The sequence below is a fragment of the Bos indicus x Bos taurus genome, chromosome 15 (assembly GCF_003369695.1).
Source record: "Bos indicus x Bos taurus breed Angus x Brahman F1 hybrid chromosome 15, Bos_hybrid_MaternalHap_v2.0, whole genome shotgun sequence".
NCBI lineage: Eukaryota > Metazoa > Chordata > Mammalia > Artiodactyla > Bovidae > Bos > Bos indicus x Bos taurus.
In genome coordinates, this window is record NC_040090.1 from 20932225 (window position 1) to 20958011 (window position 25787).

The 25787-nt window shown below is 44.5% G+C and overlaps 1 protein-coding gene and 1 pseudogene across 2 annotated transcripts in view; both read left to right on the forward strand.

The window, feature by feature from the left end:
* Nucleotides 1-708: 708 nt before the first annotated feature.
* LOC113905440 overlaps nt 709-25787 on the forward strand; it is a 194349-nt gene continuing 169270 nt past the window's right edge. The window contains exon 1 of one of the 2 annotated variants that reach the window (XM_027562736.1): nt 709-1156. The gene's annotated coding sequence lies outside the window, so the exon portion shown is untranslated. The remainder of the gene's footprint in view (nt 1157-25787) is intronic. The other variant, XM_027562735.1, reaches the window with a different exon arrangement.
* LOC113905441 lies at nt 14310-15054 on the forward strand (annotated as a pseudogene).

Below are 25787 nucleotides of genomic sequence, written 5' to 3' on the forward strand. Positions count from 1 at the left end.
GCAGCCTACCAGGCTCCTCCATCCATGGGATTTTCTAGGCAAGAGTACTGGAGTGGCTTGCCATTGCCTTCTCCGCGAGCCAAGTCTAGTAGTTCTCAAATTATAGTGAGCAGACATTTCACAAGCCAAGCTTGTTAAAAATGCAAATTTCTGGGCTCATCGCTCTTAATCTAACTTGTCAGCTACAGAGTAAACTCTAAGCTCTAAATCCTGAACATACAACAAGGATTCCCCCAGGAGTCTAATGGAGGTGGTCTGTGGACCAAAATTTGAGAAACTGGTGTAGGCAGTATTTTGCCAGAAATCATTAGAGTAGCTTTAATCTGGAAACTTCTCTGAAGTTTACTTGTTAATTGTCATAGGATCTTGGGGTTAAGGCTGAGAACACTTTTTCCCATCCAACAGGGCACCAAGGCCAGAAGATGTGCTGGAGTGATCCACTTTGGAGTGATTTTTACAGAGCCCAGTGTGTTAGGCAAACATTTGGGGTGGGCTGGGTTTTCTAACCTTGTCTGTTTGGCTGTTTGTTTCCTGAGGTCACTTAAAATGCATGCAGTCCCTTAGAAAGTAAGGCTGTCAGGCTGAAAGGCTATCAAGACCCTGGTAACTGGGCTTTAAAAAACAGAAGTTAGAGAAAATGAGAAAACAGGCCGGTTTGATGTTTGGTCCAAGGAATAGGAAATAACCACTCAGAAATCGGAAGTACATTTTTTGGGGTCTCTGTTCCTCTCTGCACCTTAACTTTTCGCGACCTGACAATGCTCCTCTTTCTCCTGAGGCCTGTCTCCTACTCTGAACACTCTTAAGAGTCGGATCAAAGCGCCAGCACGCCAATCTTTGACCCAACTAAGTAGCCAACGCCCTCTCAGAGGCTGGGCCGGATTCGAGCTTTAGGTTGCGGGGCGAAGCTCTCAGGCTAAGCCCCTTGCTGGGCTCCCTAGTATTTCGGGTCAAGAGTCGCGAGCAGAGAATCGCACAGCGACCCCGCGCCGGGCAGCCCCGCGCCCCCGGAAGCTCGGACTCTCCGGCGCCGGGTTGCGGCGGCCTGGGCGGACGCGCTGTGTGCTCCGCGGCCCGGGTCACCGCGTCACTCACAACCGGTCCCCACAAGGGCCGTCCCGGTCTCAGGAGACTCGAGCGACACCGGCCACCGAGGGTAAGCGCTGCGCATCCGGCGGACGCTCTGGAAGCAGGCGCGGGGCTGCGGGCGAGCCCCGGGAGGGAGAGTCGGGGTCTCCGCGGCTCCTGCGGCGGTCTGGCCCGAGTCCGCCGCCAGCCCGGGTTTCAAGTTCAAATGCACGGGGTCGGTGCGGCTTCTCTCCGCTCTTCTTCCGCCAGGCCTGGGAGCCCGCGGTCCCCGCTCCTGCGTTGCACGGAGCGGGAATGACTCGAGCCACCGGCTGTTTACCCCCCTCCCCGCCCCCAGCCTCACTCTCTGCCCTTGTGCACCTTGCCCTTGCACAGCCAGAGCCGCGTGGCCGTCTCGACAAGGTCACCCCCGCTTGCCCGGCCAGACCAGCTGCCTGCTTTCTCTTTGCTCAGCTCGGAGTTCCCGCTAGAAAACACACCGGAAGGGGGAGCTTTGGGCCCAGAGAAGGCTTTTCTGTCCAAAAAGGCCCGCCTCCCGCGCACCTGGTTTTAATAAGAGCCTAGGGAGAAATATGGCTGGGGCGGGGAGGCTCTGAGGGCTCCCCAAGAAATTCTGTCTAGAGTGAGAAAGAAGGGTGCACATGGATCATACGTGAGCAGGCGCACTCGGTGCACAAGGGTTGGTTAAGACCTCGTGCACTTTTCAACTTTGCGGCTTGGAGCAGATGTAAGATGGTAGTGATGTTAGAAATGGAGTATAAACAACAGTGAAAAACACATTTATTAACATCGAGGACAAGAAGATCGCACAGTGGTGCACAATGTATTCTTTTCTCCCCAGTTTTAACAACAACATTGAAATGGTTTAACAACAATATTGAAAACAACCCTACCCCTGTCCTATATCTCCCACTGCCTAGGTCCATGTGCGCACATACTTTTTACATAGTTGCATTTAGAAGTACAGGGCATTCTTATTTCAAATTCTAGAACAGGGAGGTTAATTACATCCTAAGAAAACAGAAGTCTTCATTAGTTCTGAGAAAAAGATCTCTCAATATATGAGAAGTTAAAGATTGTATCACACTTTCAACCTATGTTATAAAAGTTTAAAGGATAAAGGACATGAAAGGCTTTCTTTAAAGACCCTGTGAGACATGTAAATATATATTCACACACATTCTTTTTGCATCTAAAGCCAAGAACAAATTTTCCAATATAGCACTTTGATCTTTGCACTCTAAAGAACTCAACTCTACCTTGTACTAGACTTTAAAGAACATTAAAGGGCATTTGCCTTGGGAGCGTTTGCTAAGTGAATGTGATCCTGGAAACATTTCCTGGCCCCCCTACCCACTCCCCACCTCCTTTTCCCCTGGGTAGCTTGGGTGCAGATGCTGTGTGACCCACTGGCTCTTCTAAGGGCCCCACCCATGGTGACCCTCCCAGTCTCAGGAAGTAGGCCCTGGAGGAGCTGGGGCTCAGGCAGTTTTTTGGGGGCCCAGATTTTGGACTAGAGAGCTAGTGGGATTCTCCCCCAGAGGCCTGGGACTGCTGGCCACTCACAGCCCCTGACCTTTTTAGCACTTCCTAGCGCTTGGCTGCATGTGAGGTTCCCAAGTTCACGGTGGGAGGTGCCTGTGAAAGATGCGCTGTTATTGTTGGACTCCCAGCACAGGGAGTAATTAGGGGAGTGACATGTGCTCAAGTCCAGGCCTTTCCTTGTGGGGTGGGTCACTTACGAAGCCGCGCCTGGCCTCTTGCTGGCAAAGGCTGTGGATTCCTGAGGATTCCTACGTGGTTCACTTCTCGGAGGAAGCCTTGATGAGGAAGAGGCTGGGAGTGGGGGCAGAAAAGTTTGGAATTTCCCGTGGTTCCTTGGGGATTGATTGTTGTTGAGAACCACCCTGGGCAACACCACGGTGGAGTGTCTGGGTCTGCTGGCCTTTCTTCAAGGCCACTCTGGGCTCCCAGGGTCTGTCAGGTGGCCCTGCACGTTGAGGGGTGGGGTTAGGACCGCAGCGCAGGGAGGAACCGGGGGAACTGCAGTTGCACTCAGAGAAGCAGCTTTTACTTCAGCTCTGTGGTACCCAGCGTGATGTTCGGCAGGTGGTGTATGTTTCTAATAAATGTTCATTCAAGTATGCAGCATGAGAGTGAGCTTCAAATTGTGTTTCAAGCCTGGCTGTGTCGGTGGACAGGGACTCTGGTGGCCCACTAGAAAGAAGGGATTGTGTTAGTTGCTCGTGTGCAGATCTTTGTGACCCCATGGACTGTAGCGCACCAGGCTCCTCTGTCCATAGGATTCTCCAGGCAAGAATATTGGAGTGGGTTGCCATTTCCTGCTCCAGGGTATCTTCCCTACCCAGGAATCGAACCCAGGTCTCCTGCATTGCAGGCAGAGTCTTTACCACCTGACCCACCAGGAAAGCCCTTAAAACCAAGGAAGCAGCAGCCCTCTCTTCCTGGTTCAAATCCTGGTGCCTCCACTTGCAGACTGCCCCTTGGCATCTCTGTGGCCCACAGTCCTCACGTTTAAGAAGGAAAATGTTATCTACTTCATTGAGTGCTTATGATGGTTAAATTGGAGTAAATTTTGGAAAGTACCTAAAGCCTGGCATATACTGCTAAGTTGCTTCAGTCGTGTCCGACTCTGTGTGACCCCATAGTTGGCAGCCCACCAGGCTCCCCTGTCCCTGGGATTCTCCAGGCAAGAACACTGGAGTGGGCTGCCATTTCCTTCTCTAATGCATGAAAGTGAAAAGTGAAAGTGAAGTCGCTCAGTGGTGTCCTGATTCTTCGCAACCCCATGGACCGTAGCCTACCAGGCTCCTCCGTCCATGGGATTTTTCCAGGCAAGAGTACTGGAGTGGGGTGCCATTGCCTTCTCCGCTGGCATATACTAGGGCCAGGGTAAGTGCTAAAAATGAAAAAACAAAAACCGAACAATGTGGGAAAGGTAACAGTTACCTCGTAGGGAAGAAAAGGTGTGGGAAGGGCACGCTGGACATTTCAAAAGTAACTGTCATCTTTCTCTTTCTTAACCTGGGTGGGTCTGTGGGTTTTGTGATGTTGCTGTTTTTTGTACATCTTATAAATATCTTAGTAACTGCTCTATATATGATAAAACATTAAGATTGCACACTCTGATTCTCTTATAGACTACGTTTTAACAGACAGGACCATTGAAGCATTGATTTGTGTGACCCATCGTCTTTTTGCACAACCTTATGAGGGAAGAATCATTTTGATTTCTGGTTTACAGATGTGGCAACTGAGGCCAGATAAGTTGCTTAAGGTCTGCATGGATAAACAGGATATCTTGGTTTTACATCAGAGTCTGTGTTCTTAACTGCTGTGAATGGCTTTTTTAATGTGTTGCTGATATAACGAGTTGTATTTGCACTTTAAAAATGAAATTATTTACCCTATCAATGATCCACTAGCATAGAATTGCACACTATGACTTGTCTATGTGACTTGGGATAGTCTCAACTGTATGAAACCAAGTCAAAATACAGAAATAAGCTGGATCCAGAAATGACTGATTGCAAACCCTCTACTTCAAATTTTATGTTCATCAAAACTGCCTACTATTCTCAGTACACTTAATAATGAGAAATGCTAAAATGCTGTCCATTTTAATTTAAAATAAATGCATATAAAATGAGATGCCACTTATATGTGTTTTATTTACTCTTTATCTAAAAACACATATGAAATCTTTCCATAAAACATATATTTGGATTCCATCTAAGATTTCAGCAGAAGAAAGGTCCAGGATGCAGGAAAAAGAATATTGACTATTGCTGGCTTAAGACTATAATAGAGATTTAAGAATTTGATAGTGTGAAACAGGGCATTCAACATTTATTAAATGTTTTTATGTATAAAGCCTTGTGTTAGGCACTTAGGGAAAATACAGAGATGAATAAGACAGTTTGATATTCAAAGTCATTTGTAGTCCTTCAGTGTGTAACATGTGGATATACTATTGATGGTTTTGAAACGTGACACTAATCAAAGCCGATTGTATTATGAGATTCCAACAAGTGAAGTGTTTGGAAGAATGCAAAGAAAAGATCCGTGATTTCACAGTGATTCTAGTATCTGAGCTGGACTTCAGAGTTCATTGAAGAGCGCAAATAGGGGGCTGGTAAGAAATCCTGAGGCCTGTAAATAGTTGAGTTGACTAGAATGTTGTGTGGGAGATGAGACCAGGAGGACAGCTTGGAGTGAAAAGCACAGAGGACCTCGCTGAGGGGTCTGGTCTTCCTTAGCCAGTTGGCACTGGGGAGCCATTGAGGGTTCCTAAGTGTAGTTGTGACATGCCCAGCACTTTGACCTGACCTAGAACCATTCTTCTGATGGTGGTTGTTAAGAGGGAAGAAAATAAGATGTGGAGACCAGCGAGGAGGCTTTTGGGTTAGTCAAGTGGGATGATCATAAGGATTTCAACTAGCATGATGGCAGGAAGTATAGGAAAAAAAGAAGTTTTGATGGGAGAGGTGTGGCTGGAGCCAAATTTCTAGTTTGAGGACTGATGGTATATGTTGGCCAAAGGAGAAACTAAAAAAAAAAAAACTCTGAATATTTGATATTGGAGACCAGTGACAAATAGAGAAGAGGAAGAGCTAGGGACATTTTTAAATGATCATTTGGGGAGGATGTGAGAAAGCTGGAGTTGAAATTTCTATTCTGCAGGACTTCTCTGAGCCTTTACAGAATGTATCGTGTAGCATTTCCCCAGCTGACCCCAAAAAGCCCCTTTCCTCCAAACAGAGTTTGGAAATGCATCAGGAGGCCAGGCCTGCAAGAAAGAGCAAACAGAGCTCTGTGGACCTTTAACACCAGTCCCACAGCACGGCCAGGCCACAGCGCCCAGGCCACCTCACACCCAGGACACGGGGTTTTGGGGCCCATGTCATGGGATTTTGGGGCCCAGGTCACGGGGTTTTGGGGCCCAAGTCACGGGGTTTTGGGGCCCAGGTCAGTGAGCACTTGCCCCTCTCTTCAGGCTGCTATTCTAGACACTACTTCATCACGCCTCGGATTTATAGCAAAGGGAAAGTGCAGTATCAAACTTTAAATGGAAGATAAGTGAGAATTTCACACTTGTTCCTGACGGGCTGGGAAACTTGGGGGAGATTTTGAATTTCCTTAGGAATACTTTACTCTTCCTTCTGATGGCTAGAAGAGGTGGAAGCCCTGTTTCTATTATTCGTCCACTTATTTAGACACTGTTTTCTTTAGAACAGGGTTTTGAAACTTCATGTATGTGTTTGTTTAACACCAAGTCATCCAAATGGACTCATCTCTCGGTTTGCTGCAAGCTCTCCATGTGACAGGGACATCAGTGTGCCTGTGTGCACAGTCGTTCAGTCGTGTCCGACTCTTGGCGACGCCAAGGACTGTAACCAGCCAGATCCCTCTGTCCAAGGGATTTTTCTGGCAAGTATACTAGACTGGGTTGCCATTTCCTCCTCCAGGGGATCTTGCTAACCTAGGGATTGAACCCTCATTTCCTGTGACTTCTGCATTGCCAGGAAGTTTCTTTACCACTGAGCCCCCTGGGAAGCCTGTGCTTAGTCACTCAGTTGTATCTGACTCTTTGCGACCCCATGAACTATAGCCCGCCAGACTGCTCTGTCCATGAGATTTCCCAGGCAAGAATACTGGAGTGGGTTGCCATTTCCTTCTCCAGTGGATCTTCCCAACCCAGGGACATGGTTCCAGTTAAATCAAAGGCTCCCCTTACCATAAAAATCATCTCCATGATTTTTAAAAAGCTAATTTTAAACATATTTTAAAATGTACAATTCAGTGGCATTAAGGGCATTTACATTGTTCAACAACCATCACTATTATCCAACTCCAGAACTTTTTCATCTTCCCAAACTGAAACTCCATACCCACTAAACAATAACTCCCCATTCTCACTCCCCACCCTAGCCCTTGGCAACTGCCATTCCATTTTCAATGAATGTAATCTCAAGGGACATCATGTAAGTAGAATCATACAATAATTGTCCTTTTGTGTCTAGCTTATTTCACTTAGCATAATGTTTTCAAGGTCTATTCGTGTTGTAGCCTGGTCTGTACTTCCTTCCTTTTTAGACTGAATAGTACTCCATTGTATGTATATGCCACATTTGTTGTTCTATATGGATATTTGGGTGGTTTCCACCTACCTGTAATATTAAGTTCTTTAAGCAGTCCCTGCACAGAGCTTCCTTCCGCACAAGTGGACGAAGACTTTGGGGTTCGTTTTAATTATATTTGAGTTGATAATAGAAAATCACCAATCATCTCATTAAATCAAGATGTGAAACTGGATTCATTCAACTTTAGAGAAGAAATTCTTCTATGTCCCCATTTCAAGTGGATTTGGATAGCAGCTGTTCTGAACTTGATTGGAGGGCTTGGTCCCAGGACCTAACTGGTGATTCCTGGCAGGGGAAAGTCCTTTTTGATTTGGAAGGGACCAGGGCTGGCTCATTAGAAGTTCTCCTTAGATCTTTGCAAAGCCTCAAAACAGTTGGGTAGAGAGATGGAAAAGTCAGTAGGATATTTGGAGATCCAGGCTCAGAAAAACATGGAGAAGAATTTGGGTGTTTCCCAGGGACATGCTGCTTTGGTGGCTGCTCTTGGGACTCAGTTTTGAGTTGGAGAGAAGAGATTAGAAGAGGACTTCCATGGAATGAAGCTTTTAAATTGTGATGTTGGAGAAGTCTCTTGAGAGTTCCTTGGACTGCAAGGAGATCAAACCAGTCAATCATAAAGGAAATCAGTCCTGAATATTCATTGGAAGGACTGATGCTGAAGCAGGAGCTCTAATACTTTGACCTGCTGATGCAAAGAACGGAATCATTGGAAGTGCTGGGCAAGATTGAAGGCAGGAGGAGGGGGAACGGCAGAGGATAAGATGGTTGGATGGCATCACCAACTCGATGGACATGAGTTTGAACAAGCTTCAGGAGTTGATGGACAGGGAAGCCTGGGGTGCTGCAGTCCGTGGTGTCGCAAAGAGTGGGACACAAGTGAGTGACTGAACTGAACTTGGTGGAGTGGGGACAGGTGGAAACTCTGAGCCTGGAGGTCAGCTCAGCTTCCCACACCATCCTTTTCTCCTTCCCAGAAGACTTTGGTTCAGAGAAAACAAAGTAATTTTGACTGAGCTATTAGGTTGGAATAGTTTCAAGGAAAATTTAATGAGGTTTCTTCCCCTTTTACCAGCCTCACAGAAAACAATCAGCTTTATCTTGTGAATCTACTGATTGCCAAATTGTGCCCTTCGGTGTTTTGAGGTGCTGCAGTGCACTTGCAGGGTGCTATGAGATACTATAAATTTTTAAGGAAAACAGAGCTATACTGTGCGATGCTCAAGAACCACTAGCTCGAGGTGTTCGTAGTTTCCGCGTTAGATTGTGCTGCATTCCTTTAATGATATATCTGCGGAGCTGGGTTTTTGGTGGCTGCAGTGGTAAAGTCGGTCATTAGGTGGAACCAGCATGGAGTAGGAAATGAGGGGAGCAGTGTCCAATCCAATTCCAATGTTTAAGAAGTTGTACAGTGTGCAGTAGGTGTACACAGTCCATGAATAAGTGATTGTGATCATATGAGAAGGAAATTAAGTTTTTTCAGTCTATCCGTATTATTCTTTTAAATGGCTATTAAATTACTAGAGCATAACTACGTGAGTCTGAGTGAACTCGGGGAGTTGGTGATGGACAGGGAGGCCTGGTGTGCTGTGATTCATGGGGTCGCAAAGAGTCGGACACGACTGAGCGACTGAACTGAACTGAACTAGTAAGTTGTTTGAACTCAACGACTTAACAAGTGTTAACTGTTAGGTATTTCTTTCATTTCAGGGGTGCCATGAAAAATTACTGAGATACCCCTGGCGCAACATATCAAGAGATTTTGAAAATCTTTGCTTTAGTACATAAGAAAATTCTCAAAGTTGTATATTTACTTTCAAATACATCAAACATGGAGATGAGATGAAAAGAGAGAGAAACACTTTGCATATTTTTCTAAAGTAAATAGGTTTATTTTTCAATTATAAAATTAATATGTATTGATTATTTTAAAAATCCAAAAAAGTACTAAGTAAAAATAAAATCCTGCATATTACTACCCTCTTTTCCCCCATCCCCTGCTATAGATAACAGGTCATAACATCATGGTGCATATTCTTCCAGACTTTTACTTTTCCCATGAATGTTTAAGAATGTGCTACATGCATGCGAAGTCGCTTCTGTCATGTCTGATTTCTTTGTGACCCCATGAATGGTCGCCTGCCAGGCTCCTCTGTCCATGGGATTCTCCAGGCAAGAATACTGGAGTGGGTTGCCATGCCCTCCTCCAGGGGATCTTCCCAACCTGGGGATCAAACCCGTGTCTCTTCCATCTCCTGCACTGGCAGGCAAGTTTTTTATCATTAGCTCCACCTGGGAAGCCCAAATAGATTTTTATAAAAACCAGACCATATAAATTCTATTTTGCTTATTCCTTTTTAAAATTCACTATATTGCACCTGTCTTTCCATGTCAACATGAATAGAGTTGTAATCACACATAATGCATATATATTTATTTTAAACAGATTTACAAATAAACTTTTAAGGGAGAAAAACCTTTCACTTCTAAAGACAATATTACTGATTGTAGTCTGATTCCACCGTTAAGAGTAGCTCGACCATGCCCCCTTGTGGCTTAGAGCAGTACTTAACATTTTCTTCAAATCTGTTTAAGGCCTTGTATTCTGACGCAGAGGACACACAAATGAATGAAATCACATCTTTTTAAGGAGCTTACAGTCTGTTAAGAGAAGATGAAATATATAGTTAAATAACTATGAAAGGGAATAACATGTAATTATGTGTATCTTAAGAGAGCTAAAATTAAAATTCCCATAAGAGGAAGGGGTTGGTTCCATCTTTGAAGATTAACGACTTCATGGCAGTAACAACAATGATAACAGATAATATTTATTGAGTGCTTATGAACCAGGAACTGCTCTTTGCACTTTTTATAGAAAAGATGGAATTTCTCTTCTAAGCCTTTAAGCATGGATCGAATCTTGTCTTAGAGGGTTGAAGAGGAGATGTAATGAGGGCAGGGGACAGTACTCCAGGTGGGGGAACTGCAGGGAGTCTGTGCTGAGCAGGGAGTCTGTACTGAGAGGGGTGGGCCTTGCAGATTGCTTGGAGTGATGTAGGAAGTGACACTGGAAAGGGGCAAGTGCCTTGAATCCCAGACTAAGGAATGTGATCTTAATTCTGTTGACAGGCAATGGGAAGCAATGATTCAAGTTTTTTGATCAGGGTAGTAATTTTATCAGAGCTGGACTTTGGGAAGATTAACTTTTCAGCGGTGTGAAAAATGAAAGACTCGGGGCAGAGGGGACAGTTTAGAGGCTACTGCAATGGTCCAGGCAAGATACAATACCACTCTGAAGAGGTGCAGCAAAAAATGGAGAGGAGGGAATGAATCTGAGCTTGGTTAGAAAGCCAGCAATGATAGAATGTCTTTCTCGAGTTTGACATTTTTACTTTTAATATAAAGCAGCACAGTAACATTTGGTGAACTTTGAATGGAGGTCTTCATACCCAGTGGGTTTATTTCTACATGAACTAAACAGATTGATTCATCAGCGTTCACATGCCAATTTCCTCCCTCTCCCCCAAGAAACTGCTTCTCTTCAGGACACCAGGTAGACCACTTGATTCAGCCTCTCCTCTGGTAATTTTGGCAGGGCTCAGGTCCTGTAGTAGGGCACACTATTCCTAGTCATTCTCTAAGTTTGCGATGTGGCATAGTATTTGGAGAATGGTGTCACAAGATATTTTTTTCCCTAAAGAATATAAAACCAGAGGGATCTCCTGAGCCTAAACAAACGGGATTTGGATTAGACCTGAGGAGTGGAGTCTGAGGATGGGAGCTACCTGGAATTACATGATCTAGAGGGCGGCAGCACACTGTTCTGTGGCCACTTAAAAAGATGAGACAGTTAATCACGATGATTAGAATTTAGTGTGTCTTCCAATATAATTCATTTTAATTACATTTATAAACACTTATAAAAGAAACCCTGCCTTTAATATTATTCATACCTAGAGCAGTGATTCTCAGAGTGAGGTCACTAATTCATTGGTGAGCCATCTGATTCTTCTTGATGGGTTCAAGCCTATCCCATAAATGTTGTCATTGTGCTAAACTGCTCAGTTGTGTCTGACTCTTTGCAACCCCATGGACTGTAGCCCGCCAGGTTCCTCTGTCCATGGAATTTTCCAGGCAAGAATACTGGAATGGGTTACCATTTCCTCCTCCAGGGGATCTTCCCAACCCAGGGATCGAACCCTTGTGACTTGTGTCTCCTGCATTGGCAGGCGGATTCTTTATCACTGCGCCACCTGGGAAGCCCCATCCCATAAATGTTTAGGGTGTTATTTCACAATAATGAGTAAGATGCATAAGCTCACATTTACCTCTTATAAAAATAATGATAAATGGATGAGACATCTTCCTTCCAGGTCTTTCTTATCACTGACTTTCCTGTGCCCATGTGGGCATATCCCTATGGAGTCTGCTATAGAGAGAAGTGATTTGTTGTTGTTGTTGATTTATTTATTTACTTTGTTTTTGGCTGTGCTGGATCTCTCTTGCTGTGCGGGCTTTTCTCTAGTTGCGGTGAGCAGGGGCTACTCTCTCGTTGCGGTACGTGGGCTTCTCATTGTGGTGGCTTCTCTTGTTCCGAGAATGGGCTTAGGGCGCCTGGCCTTCAACAGTTGTGGTTCCAGGGCTCTAGAGCACAGGCTCAATAGTTGTAGCAAAGGAGTTTAGTTGCTCCATGGTATGTGGGATCTTGCGGGTCAGGGATCGAACCTATGTCTCTTGCATTGGCAGGTGGATTCTTTATCACTGAGCCACCAGGGAAGCCCTGGAGAGAAGTGGTTATTTTGATGTTCCTTGTGCATTTTTCCAGTAACCAGTGAACATCTCTGTACTTCATCACTTTAGTTCAGGCACTCAGTTGTGTCCGACTCTTTGTGACCCCATGGACTGCAGCATGCCAGGCTTCTTTGTCCATCATCAACTCCCAGAGCTTGCTCAAACTCATGTTCATTGAATCAGTGATGACACCCAACCATCTCATCCTCCGTCTTCCCTTTCTCTTCCTGCCTTCAATCTTTCCCAGCATCAGGGTGTTTTCCAGTGAGTCAGTTCTTTGCATCAGGTGGCCAAAGTATTGGAGTTTCAGCTTCAGCATCAGTCCTTCCAATGAATATTCAGGACTGATTTCCTTTAGGATGGACTGGTTGGCTCTCCTTGCAGTCCAAGGGACTCTCAAGGGTCTTCTCCAACACCACAGTTCAAAGGCATCAATTCTTTGGTGCTCAGCTTTCTTCACAGTCCAACTCTCACATCCATACATGACTGCTAGAAAAACCAAAGCTTTGACTAGATGGACCTTTGTTGGCAAAGTAATGTTTCTGCTTTTTAATATGCCGTCTAGATTGGACATAGCTTTTCTTCCAAGGAGCAAGTATCTTTTAATTTCATGGCTGCAGTCACCAACTGCAGTGATTTTGGAGCCCAAGAAAATAAAGTTTGTAACTGTTTCCATTGTTTTCCCATCTATTTACCATGAAGTGATGGGACCAAAGGCCATGATCTTTGTTTTCTGAATGCTGAGCTTTAAGCCAACTTTTTTACTCTCCTCTTTCACTTTCATCAAGAGGCTCTTTAGTTCTTCTTCACTTTCTGCCATAAGGGTGGTGTCATCTGTGTATCTGAGGTTATTGATATTTCTCCCAGCAATCTTGATCCCAGCTTGTGCTTCATCCAGTCCAGCATTTCTCATGATGTCCTCTGCATATAAGTTAAATAAGCAGGGTGACAATATACAGCCTTGACATACTCCTTTTCCTATTTGGAACCAGTCTGTTGTTGCATGTCCAGTTCTAACTGTTGCTTCTTGACCTGCATATAAATTTCTCAGGAGGCAGGTAAGGTGGTCTGGTATTCTCATCGCTTTAAGAATTTTCCACAGTTTATTGCAATCCACACAGCTTTGGCATAGTCAATAAAGCAGAAGTAGATGTTTTTCTGGAACTCCCTTGCTTTTTCAGTGATCCACCGGATGTTGGCAATTTGAATTTTGAGCATTACTTTGCTAGCGTGTGAGATGAGTGTAATTGTGCGGTAGTTTGAGCATTCTTTGGCATTGCCTTTCTTTGGGATTGGAATGAAAACTGACCTTTTCCAGTCCTGTGGCCACTGCTGAGTTTTCCAAATTTGCAGGTATGTTGAGTGCAGCACTTTTACTGTACTTCATGGGCGCTCTTAAATATTTTCTTGAGCAACTGCCTTGAGTTATACCATGTTTTAAAGATAAGTTGAATAGAGAAAACTGAGTCGGGTTTCTAGGGCATTCAGGTCCTAGAATTTTAAAAGATTGACATGGCCCTTTTTTTGAATGTTTGAGAATGTGCTTCTGCTCATGGGCAAAGAGGTGTGAGTGAGTACAATATATAACATAATATAAGGCAGTTCTTGAATTTGTGGATCACTAATTATCAGGCTTGAGCTATTTCAGACTTTGCTGGAGTCATAATCCAAACCTGATTTGTCATCGGTATACAGCAGTATCGTATTCCAAACCCTATCCGATTATAGTTACGTACTTTATCACTTTTTAACCATTTAAATTACATTCCTGTTAATGGAATCTATGTTTTAAAGTCAAGGGCGAATCGGTGGATTGCATGGTTCATGTCTAGTTGAGTTTTTATGGCTAATTGGGCACATATGTACTAAGTTAACCCCTCTATTTAGAAGTGAAGGATTTTACTAAAAATGAGCGTATTTTTATTACAGGCAGCTTAGTTTCATCTGCTTAAGTAGTTTTTAAAACATGAGCCATTTTTCAGTACAACTGTGTCTTAATGTGTTAACTGTATTTTTTAAATGCAGATTTTTTTTCTCACTAGCTTAATGGGAATTCAAAGAAATCATAGCCTTTTAATTAAAGCCAATATGTTTTGGTGCCAGACATTCTGAAGGATTCCAATGAACCAAAAAAGAACACATTTCTGCACTGCAAGTGTGCATATGGGACCCTTCAGAAGCTTGACAGAAATGCCTGATGGAAGGATTCGAAACAGGAAAAAGATTAATAAAAAGAACGTCAGAGTAGGTTTCAGAATAGCTTAAATAATGTGTGTAGTGAAATAATTTTCTACACCAAAGGATGGTTTGATTGAAAAATTGTGACTCTTGCCTAGTCTTAACATTATAAAGTCTAAATCTAACTTCAATCCATTTCAACTAAAAAAGAGTTATATTTTTCAAACCTAAACGCTGGTACACGTGACTGTATTTTCAGAACTAGTTCAAGCGGTCTGACAAGCAAAATTTGGTAGACAAAGGAATGGAATATTTGAAACTGAAAAGATCCTTGAAAGTCTGGGCTATACATTGTAATGGCAGCTGGAAGGAAATCACAGGAGACATTCGATTGCAGTTTGATCAAACAGAAAGAGCCTGCAACCAGAAGTCAGATGATTTAAATTTTAATTCCTCTGCTTCTGGTGGCAGGGTCTGGGGAAGGGGCGGCAGGCGCCATGTCGGGCCGCGAAGGTGGCTAGAAGAAGCCGCTGAAGCATCCCAAGAAGCAAGCCAAGGAGACGAACAAGGAAGATAAGGCATTCGAGCAGAAGCGGAAGGAGGAGCAGAAGAAACTCAAGGCAAAGGCTGCGGGGAAAGGCCCCCCGGCCACCGGTGGAATTAAGAAATCTGGCAAAAAGCAAGCTGTTCCTTGTGCCTGAGGCAACGATGACCCTTAGTTCCATTCCTGTTTAAACACCTGGATTCCCTGCCGTAATATACGTTGCCACCTATAGCTAGAATGAAGTGTTGTCTTGGAACCTATTGTACATTTAAGAATAAACTTTTGTAAAAAAAAAAAAAAAAATTTAATTCCTGCCCTGTACTCAGCTATCTGCGGGACCAGACAAGTCATTTAAGCTTGCCATACTTCTGATTTTTCAGGTGTAAAATAGTGATTATGTCTACCATAACCATCCGATGACTGTGAGGATCCTAATGAACTATTGTGTATAAAAGGCTTCTTGAAAAGTAATGCTAAAGTTTTATACAAATGGAATTATTTCTGTGGTTTTTGAATACCCACGGCCAGACAGAGAGCATGCTTTATTTGTCATTGCCTTGCTCAAGTGCCTGGTGTTAAGGAAAGGTTCTATAGACAGTGCTGAATGAATGGGTTTTTTTCGCTCATTTTATTTTCTCCATCAGAGACTTGGGTCAAAAAAATAAAACTAAATGTGTGGCTTGGGATTCTTTAGAGTTTTACACATGTGCACCTTCTGGTACCCATCCAAGTTCAAGCCACATGTATAAACACAAACATAATCTGGTAGACATCCTAGTATTACATGTGTGCAGGGTGTTTGCTGGAAGTTTTTCTCCCCCACCCCCTATGGTATTGGACTTGGCAACTAGAGCCCTAGTTGAAAATGCAGATTTTAAATTAAGTCAGTGAGAGCTGTGGCCCCTCCCTTTCCCATCTCCATTCCTTGCCTCCCTTTATCCCCCACTTTGGGGCAGCCTATTTGGTCCTCTACCTTCACTCACTGACCCAGTCTCCTGTCTCATCCTCAAGGCCTTTTATGGAGGTTGTAGGGGAAGAGAGAGAGGGCGAGAGTCTTTCTGATTGCAGCCTTTTGGAAGAACAAAGTTCGTGATTTTCTCTTCTTTCCGAGAGGGAGAGACAGACTTCCTTCAACAAATTTAGTGAAGGGGGAAATTCCTTCTTGTTTGCAAGAAGGGAAAACTGGCTTTAGGTTTTCCTCCTGGACATCTGCTTGATCTTGCTCTGGAGCAGAGCAGAGGGCTGGAGAGGCAAGGCAGGCAGGGCGCTGATGGGGGACTGAGGGGGTGAGGATGCCCCAGTTTGTCTTGGTCAAGTGCGCACTGTGCTGAGGGCTGTAGCGTTTGGCTCTCTTGCTGGTTTTCCTACCTGTGAGGATGCCCACTGGGTGAGGAAGCATTCTGAAGAGTCACGCTTCCAGCCTCAGCCTGCCCTGTAGGGGAGGGAGGTGATGAGATTCCAGCTGAGTCAGTTTGACATTTCAAGCTGAACTAACTAGCACTCGGTGACAGGAACGCAGAGGTGGTGGAACTTGCTTGAGATCCACTACTCCGGTTGAGAAGGGAGATTTGGCAGCAGTGATTAGAAGACAGAAAACAAAGCAAAGCCTAAACTGTTTCATGTTTGTCTGGCACTGAGCAGAGCGTCTTCTATAAAGTTATTACGCTAATTAGAAACGGTCCTCATGTGGTTTGATTTCAATTACTTAATCACAGAATCCAGAGTCAGAGCAGAAAAGATCTTAAAGATAAGACTCCTAGGCCAGTAGTTTCAAATGATGTTCCAGGAAGTCCTGAGTGGGAGTGGGAGCCCAGGGAGGTTACCAGGACCCTCTCGGGAGGGGTGAGGATGGCTTTAGGTGGGAGAGGGTATGGAGGAGGGTAAAGATGCTGAGAAGGTACGTCCTCTGGTCTCTCTCCTAACCTCAAGGTAGAAAATATATTGCTTTTATCTGCTTTCAAGGTCAGTTTTCGTTATAAGATTACTTTTGTCCAAAGAATTCCCCAGTTAGAGAAAGAAGGGCTTCCTTGAAATCCATTTCTGAGATAAGTAAACTGAAGCTCAGACTGTGGAAGTGACAAGCCACAGCCCACAGAGCCCTGAATGGCAGAGCCAGGACAAAGGTTGTCTAGTTTTGACACCCTGTCCCGAACTGAGGGGTAAAGTTAGCCTTGCAAATTCGAGGTGCATTTACTAAGCAGCTACTAGACAAGAGTCATGCTGCACGGTTTTCTTCTTCTTCTTCCTAAAAGATTAATGCAGTTATTGCATCCATTTGGTGCCTTTACTGCCGGAAAAATAACAGCCAGCAGGGGCTTTCTTGGGTTACCTCGGTAAGAGATCTCTGTAAGTCAAACACTATTAACTTTAATGAAGCGGCTTTGATGGTGGGGAAGAGACAGCTGACACCACATTTCCCTAACAATAAACCACTCTGACAGATAAAAACAAACAGGCTCAAGATAACATATAGCATTTCCAGAACAGGGCCAATAATGAATGCAGACGGATGTGAGTTGGGGTTTCCTCTAGGCCGTGTCCCTCCATCTGTTGTGGAAACTTCTAAAAGGCAGGGCAGGACGATCTAATCTGGCTTTTACAGAAACCACTGCCCGGGTTATTATAAGGATGGCCCTGGGAGGAAATTTTAAATAAACTGAATCTTACCCTGGGCTCTTACTGAAACCCTCTTTGCTCTGATTTAGCCATCAGGTCTGAGCGCCAGTGGTGTGTTTATCCAGTTCTAGTAACCTGGGTCATATATATACTCCTCCACCGTCCCTGCCCTGGGGTGACCCAGCCTGTTGCCATCCGCTCCCTGGGACTGAACCTGTGACTGGTGAGCACTACCCACGGGGCTGCCACGGCTCACTCCCTCTTGGGCAATCCCCATGGAGAACTGCGCTTAAAACAAAAACAGGAACAACAGCAGCACCCAAAGCAATCAGGGTTAGGCAAGGTTTGGTGCTAAAGCCTGTTACAAGCAGCACAGAGGAAAATGGTATAAAATTTTGAGCTCTGACACGCTTTGGTCATCAGTCATTAAATCTAGGTTTCAGTTAGATGATGCTGAGTGACACACCAGTTTTTAAAGAATGTTTATTTCAGTTTCCTCACCAGACTCTGTCACTTTGCAAAACACCCTAAATGGTCCTTTCACTGGGGACTGCTTTAATGTGTGCAGTGGAGGAGTGCTGTGTGCTTACCAAGCTTAGTCATGTCTGACTCTTCGCAACCTCATGGACTGTAGCCCGCCAGGCTCCTCTGTCCATGGAATTCTCCAGGCAAGACTACTGGAGTGGATTGTCATCTCCTCCTCCACGGGATCTTCCTGACTCAGGGATTGAACTCGCGTCTCCTGGGTCTCCTGAATTGCAGGCAGATTCTTTACCACTGAGGCATCAGGGCAATAGAGGAAGGATTGTTATAATTATACTTTTGAATTTGTAAATCATTTGCTACATGTATTTTCTCATTGGATCTTTACACCTTCTCTACTGATGGAGATTTTTGATAGTCTCACTGATTTGCCCAGGTTCATCCAGGTGCCTTTAGAAGCAGCACTGGATGGGTTTCAAGTTTTATTCCAGTCTGATGGGAAACTCTTAGAGTTTTCTCCAGGTGTGTGTGTGTCTTGGGGGTGGGTGCGGGTATAGTGGCTAGAAAGCAGAAGACCCTGCCTAAATTACTTATTGCAATCCGCTGGTAATTCTAGAACCCTAGTGTAGCCTTACACACAATGCCATTTTCTCTGAAGTGTCTTTCCTCTTCTAAGACAATTAACAAGTTACCCAAGTACCTGTTTTCATCAGTGATAACTGTTACTCAGCCAGTGTCCATTTTGTTAGGTACTTATGCAAATACATAATCATATCTTTACTATTCACACCAGTTCTAGAGATGCTGTTAGTACTTGCCTGTTCTCCATGAGGAAACTGAGAGACATTAAGTAAGTTGCCCAAGGTCGTGGGCTTCTGAACCTGTGTTTGTCCCACTGTACCACACCATGCTTGGGTTTGGGTGTGAACATACGGTCAAAGCTGAACAACAGGAGAAAACGAGGCCCTAAATTGATGAAACTGTACATTAATAATAATAAAAGCAATAACACCAGTAGTTACCATATGCCAGCTCCTGTGCGAATGTCTCACCCACATGATCTCTTTCACCTTGACACTGCGCTTTGCAGGTGGAGACTCCTGTCATCCTTCAGTGCACTCCACCCCTTGGGATTTAGCTTTAGATAAGTACCCCTCTTCCTTTGTGATCTGACCATGAAAAGATATTGTTTGTTAACTGCATGTAGTTCACCCTGGACATTCCCCTCTCCCTGCAATCTAGAGATTTGACTTAAACCTGGGAGAGACTCAGACTCAACTGGAGATTCAGAGTGACCCAAACAGGCTCAAACATGCTCTGAAACCTGCAAGAAGAATAATATACAGTTCTAAATGCAGGGCACATTTTCATTTCGAGGCAGTGGAGGCCTGCTTTAAGATTAGCCCCTGTGAAAAGATGTAGGGCTCTTAAGTGTCCACAAGCTTAAGATGGGCCAGCTGTGTATAAGACATGGCTGATGAAGCAGCAGATGCAGTCCTAGGAAGAGTTTTGAACCATGGATTGTCCTGGGATCCCTAAGGAAACGAAGGTAAAATTTTGTATTATTTTACGGATGAAACCAGGCATCTATTTATGAGGTCACAAGATTAATTTGGAGTCCTTCCCAGGTGATGGGCAGAAATAGACTTGTTTAGGTTAGGGTCACCCTCCTTGACCTCACAGTTTCTGGTGGAAAAGCAGACCATCCCATGAGATGATGGGCAGACAGAGCCCTGCAATTAGAGGCTGACCAAAAAGTAAAGCGGCACTTTCGGCTTTGCAAGGATTACCGCATGACCACATTCTGGCCTCTTGGAGATCCCATGACATAGTTAATCTTATTCTTACCTTTTAATAAATTGGGAAACTAAGGCTTACAGCAGTTGGACAGAGGCTGCGGGTATGAAAATTTTAATTATACCTGGTATGGGACTCTAATGCGGAGTTTGAAAGACAAAGAAAATTCCCATTGCCCCTTCCCACACCCTTAGCTGAGATCAGATTTCTCTCTGATAGATACGCTAGGAGGGCATGGGTTAATGAGGACCCTGACTGTGGGGGTGGCCAATGATCACTGGGAATTAGCTCTCACCCTGTGTTCAGGTCCCCAGGCAGCAAAGGGACTTGGAGTCCCGGGAACATATTTCCTTGTCTTCCAGCGTGAGAATGCCTTGTAGGGGCCAGAGTGACCTCTGGGTTTTGTGGGACTCTGTGGGAGCCATCCGTGGCAGACGAGGACTGATTGAGAGCTGCCCACTCAGATTTCTCCAAAAGGCACCGTTTTCTCTGTATCACAGCCGCCCTCGGGATGCGGCCTCCAGCCTTGACTCTGGCGGCTCCAGGCTTACAGCCCAACAGAGGCCAGTGAGAGTTTGTGGTGAGGGCTGAAAATATGGGCGGCGTTAGGCGGGGAGTGGATTTCCCTGATACCCTGGCTTTTCTCACCCAGTGTTTTTATATGCAGATAAAATGACAGTAAAATGAACAGCAAGGCCTTGCTCAAGGCGGGGAAGGGCTGCTGTGAAAAGCAGTCCCAGGCGCGTGAGTGGAGTGCTCGGTGGGGCAGCCCCTGCCCACCTGTGTTGTTCCCCAGCACCGGAGGAAGCCGGGGCGTCTTCAGTGTCTGAGCCTCCGTGGTGTATTGATCCCCTTCGGCCTGCAGCGCCCCCTTCTGGCCTGCCCTGTGTCAGGCAGTCATTGAGCTCCCGCCCAACCCCTGGTTTCCTTCCATCAGGCTTCCCTGGTGGCTCGGAGGGTAAAGTGTCTGCCCGTAATGCGGGAGACAGGGGTTCGATCCCTGGGTCGGGAAGATCCCATGGAGAAGGAAATGGCACCCCACTCCAGTACTCTTGCCTGGAAAATCCCATAGACTGAGAAGCCTGGTAGGCTACAGTCCATGGGGTCTCAAAGAGACGGACACGACTGAGCGACTTCACTTCACTTCACTTCCATCTCCCTGGTTTCCTTCCACCAGGAGGGATACAGGGCCCTGCAAGGGTCTCTTGCCCGTCTTGTTTTATGTGGACTTTGGCCCAGGGGACACAGTCACAAGCTTTCCAAAAGTGCGGTCACGACCATTCTTGTGATTACCCCCTTCTAGTCTCCCAGAAACTGGGCTGGTTGCGCAGTTAACTAATTTCAGAACCTCACAAAGCTCTGCCCTCTAGTGGGTCTTTGGGATACATTTCAATTCTCCGGAGAAACAGGAAGAAAGGCAACATTTAATGTTAACATGCTAAGGGTATTTTAGATAGAATGGCCAGAGATCGGAGCGCCTGGAACTTGACAATTGAAACCTCTTTCTGCTTCAGTCACCCTTTCCTGGCATTTAACAAGTTAGGGAACTGTCCATACCAATTTAGGCTATTTTAATAAAAAATGAAATGACACATCCCTGAAAACAAAACTTGGTTTGGATTCCTTGTTCTTGCTCAGGACAGTGCCTCTGCAGCCCGTTAACTTGTTTCTGTGGTTCGTTTACATTACTGACTGATAACGCAGTTGATTTTTGGATTGCATCAACTTCCTCTCTGTTTTCTTTATGAAACATCCCATTGACATTTTTCATCCTATAACAATTTATCTATTTTCCTGTATGTAGAGCAGAAAATGCCTTTTGTAACATATGTATGTTAATATTTAATTTTTTTCCATTTTTTCAAAGTGAGGGCAGATCTTAATTTATATGGCAAGCTGAACTGTGTGCTCCCTTCCTAAAGTTTTTAACTTTACCCTTAAGTTGACTCTTGCCTACTCGGTGACCTCACACCCTAATTTTTCCGTTTACTTCCTGTACTGCATTTGAAGTGCCTATAAATCACATCTTAGGTCAACCCTTTCCTTAACATGAATAATATTTGTATTCTCGCTGTGCAACACAATTTTACAGCAATGCCCGTTTATTTTTTGGCAGTCTAGACTTTTATTCTTTTTTCTTTTTCAAAACCCTATTAAATTTCAAGCCTCTCTTTTAGCACTTACAGTGATTACTGCTTTAATGCACCAATTTCTTGCCGCTCAAGGCATATCTGGAAAATGCCACATGTGAGGTACTTGATGGGTTGACCCAGTTTCATAAGGGCTCAAAGCAGCATTGGGCCCAGTCAGGCTGTGATGTGGAGGCAGAAGCATAAGGGATTGGTGAGCCAGACCATGGAGAGTGGATTCTTACCTGGTACTTGGGTTGGCTGCTACCTGGGTTACTGCCCTTCCCTGCTCCATGTAGCACCCTCCTTTAATTAAAATGACATACTTTAATGATCTGTAATCATTGGTTTGTTTCCAAAAGCTATCAGGTTGCATGTGGAAAAGTCAGTGGAGCAGAAACAAGATCCACTGACCTCATCGCCCCAGCATGGAGGAGGGAAAGTCAGCATTTGGCATAGGGAGGATGCATGCAGTTAGAAATTTTATTTCAATCGTATCTTCTGAGCTTGGCTTTTTGTGATAAACTCTGGCCAGTTCCTTTCTTACTATTCCTCCCCCTTATGAAGAATCATTCAATTGAACCCATTTTCACTTGTGTTCTTATGAGCAGTGTGTGTGTTGGATGTTCTCTGCTGAAGGTCTTAGAGTTCTAGTTATTTGTGCCCTTAGATGGTGTGAAGTCAGTTTGCACCTACCCAGCAGTCGGTCAGCAGTATTTACAGATCAGTGGGAACTCAGGACTTCAGAGTATGGTGCCTTCTATAAAGTCATGAATATGGCCCAGTTTTTTAAAAAAAATGGAAATATAGGGACTTCCCTGGTGGTCCAGTGGTTAAAACTCCACGTTTCCATTGCAGGGGGCACAGGTTTAATCCCTGGTTAGAGACCTAGGATCCTGTGGCACAGCCCAAAGAAAAAGAATAGTGGATTTGCAATATTATATTATGATTGTGGCTCAGTTTGCCTTTCAGGGAGATGTAGCAGAGTGCTAAGGACCCTTCAGTCAGATGAATTTTCTCTGACCATGAGTATGTCACTTATCCTTTCTAAGCATTATTTTTTTAATCTGTAAGATGGGAAGGAACAATGTGACATTGGATGAGGATTAAATGAGGTGCATGTAAAGTTCTTGGAGAAGGGAAGGGCAATCCAGTCCAGTGTTCTTGCCTGGAGAATCCCGTGGACAGAGGAGCCTGGAGGGCTATAGTCCATGGGGTCGTACAGAGTGGGACATGACTGAAGCGACCTAGCACATATAAAGCTCTTAGTACATAGTGCTCAATAAATATTAATTATTATATTTGAGGATCGAAGATCCTTTATAGGATCAGCTTGTGTGGGATGAACCTGGACTGAGGGATCTGAAAGGCCTGAATCTGGACTCCTAACTCATGCCTGTTACCTCAGTGACTCTGGACACCCCTATGGCCACCTGAGCCTTTATGTTCTCATTCTCTAGTGAGTGACCATATCCCACCACCCCAGGGGTATTGTGAGGCTTCTGTGAGCTGGAGGATGTACTAGGCTTGGCACTCAGTTCAGTTCAGCTCAGTCGTGTCCGACTCTTTGCGACCCCATGAATCGCAGCACGCCAGGCCTCCCTGTCCATCACCAACTCCCAGAGTTTACCCAAACTCACGTCCATTGAGTTGGTGATGCCATCCAGCCGTCTCATCCTCTGTCGTCCCCTTCTCCTCCTGTCCCCAATCCCTCCCAGCATCAGGGTCTTTCCCAATGAGTCAACTCTTTGCATGAGGTGGCCAAAGTACTAGAGTTTCAGCTTCAGCATCAGTCCTTCCAGTGAACACCCAGGACTGGTCTCCTTTAGGATGGACTGGTTGGATCTCCTTGTAGTCCAAGGGACTCTCGAGAGTCTTCTCCAACACCACAGTTCAAAAGCATCAATTCTTTGGCGCTCAGCCTTCTTCACAGTCCGACTCTCACATCCATACATGACCACTGGAAAAACTGTAGCCTTGACTAAACAGACCTTAGTTGGCAAAGTAATGTCTCTGCTTTTGAATATGCTATCTAGGTTGGTCATAACTTTCCTTCAAAGCACTGCTGCTGCTAAGTCACTTCAGTCGTGTCTGACTCTGTGCAGCCCCATAGATGGCAGCCCACCAGGCTCCCCCGTCCCTGGGATTCTCCAGGCAAGAACACTGGAGTGGGTTGCCATTTCCTTCTCCAATGCATGAAAGTGAAAAGTGAAAGTGAAGTCGCTCAGTCGTGTCTGACTCTTAGTGACCCCATGGACTGCAGCCTACCAGGCTCCTCCGCCCATGGGATTTTCCAGGCAAGAGTACTGGAGTGGGGTGCCATTGCCTTCTCCGTTCCAAGCACCAGAACTTAAGAAATGTTAGCTGATCTCCAAATCCCCGTCTCCTGAGGTCACGTGTATTGTCTCCAACAGACACTTGAACTTTGTTTTACTTGATATGAGTCAGAGGTAAAGAAAAGACGACCCCTTAGAATGACACCCACTCTCCAAGTTAAAAATAATCATTTAGCACTTCGTTTAAGACACCTTCAAAAGCTCAGGAGTCTTTGGCTCCACAATTTAAAATATTAACTGAAACAAATATTGCTGTTCTGTTAAAATTCAATGCTTGCATATCTTGTTACAAAACAGTGGATTGAAAGTTTTCCTAATCATTCTGCTGTGGAATGAAACTCCTTGGTTGGGAAATGGTACACAAGTTTTGGGGGCACCGAGTGCTTTGGACATTAGCAGTCTGGCTGGAAAGATGCCATCTGCCACGTACCTGGCTCGAATGTACTAGCACAGCTCTGGGCAGAAATTTTGCTTGAGAGCAGCCCAAAAGGACTTTTTTTCTTTTGTAAATGAAGAATTCAGCTGATAATCAGTGCTTTCTGGGGATTGTAGCGGTGAGAGAAGGGGTCAATGACATGGGATCTACACGAAAGCTGTTTTCTGTCTGCTCCACGAGCAGGTCTGTGAGAAACGGACCTGCCAGAACACCCGCCCTTGGTGTGAGCAGTCTGTTTTCTGCTTACATACACAGACTTGATTTATAATCCCAGTCCGGACAGCATCTGAGTCTAATTACCTAGGTATATGAAAGTTCAGGAGATCGCAACTAAGTTAGCAATTCAGGGATGCGCTTTACCAGAAGCAGATGGAAAAAATAAAACACTTTAGTTTATGACTATTTTTCTATTTGGGGGAAGGAGAAAGAACAAAAAGAGTTGCCAAATTGATCCTTGTCAAGCACTAATTAAATATTATTCATGATTAATTTTGATGTTGATGTATTCAGCGTTTTAGCTGTGTCATAAATATCTGAAAGAATGAAATAACTCACTTTGTGTAGCTGTAATAAATCATGCATACCACAGTCCCCACGTGGCCTCCTGAGCCAGCCCCTTATTATTATTTTTTTAGATATGTACACTTTTAGTGACTTTTATGGTTATTAGAGATGTGAGGAAATAATTTCCTAATTATGCCTTGCTGCCATTACATTTAATTAAAAACAGATATTTGTTAAATTACAAAGAATGAATAGTTTCTATTGTATAGAAATAGTTATTGAAATATTTACAGATGAAATGATATAAAACTGGGGATCTTCTTTAAAAGAAAATCCAGGGTGTCTGGAAGAGGAGTGAGTGGTTGGGGATATAAATGAAACAAGAGTAGCCATGAACTGATAATTTCTGATGCTCAGTCATGGGTCCATGGAAGTTCATTTTAATATCCTCTATTTTTTGTATATTTTGTAATTTTCTATAATAAAACTCTAAATTGTATTTCTTTGGGAAGAGGCTCACATATATTCCTAAAGAGTGACTTAGTGGGTTTTCACTGTAAGCATGCATTCTTTCAGTTACAAACCATGGCTCAGAAAATGGGGTTGGTAGACTAATAATGATGCAAGTGATGAACATACCAATACCAGCTTCTGTTTAATTGAACATCAGCACGATGCCAGGCACCCTGCTATTTGCTTTACACATTTATTTATTATGCA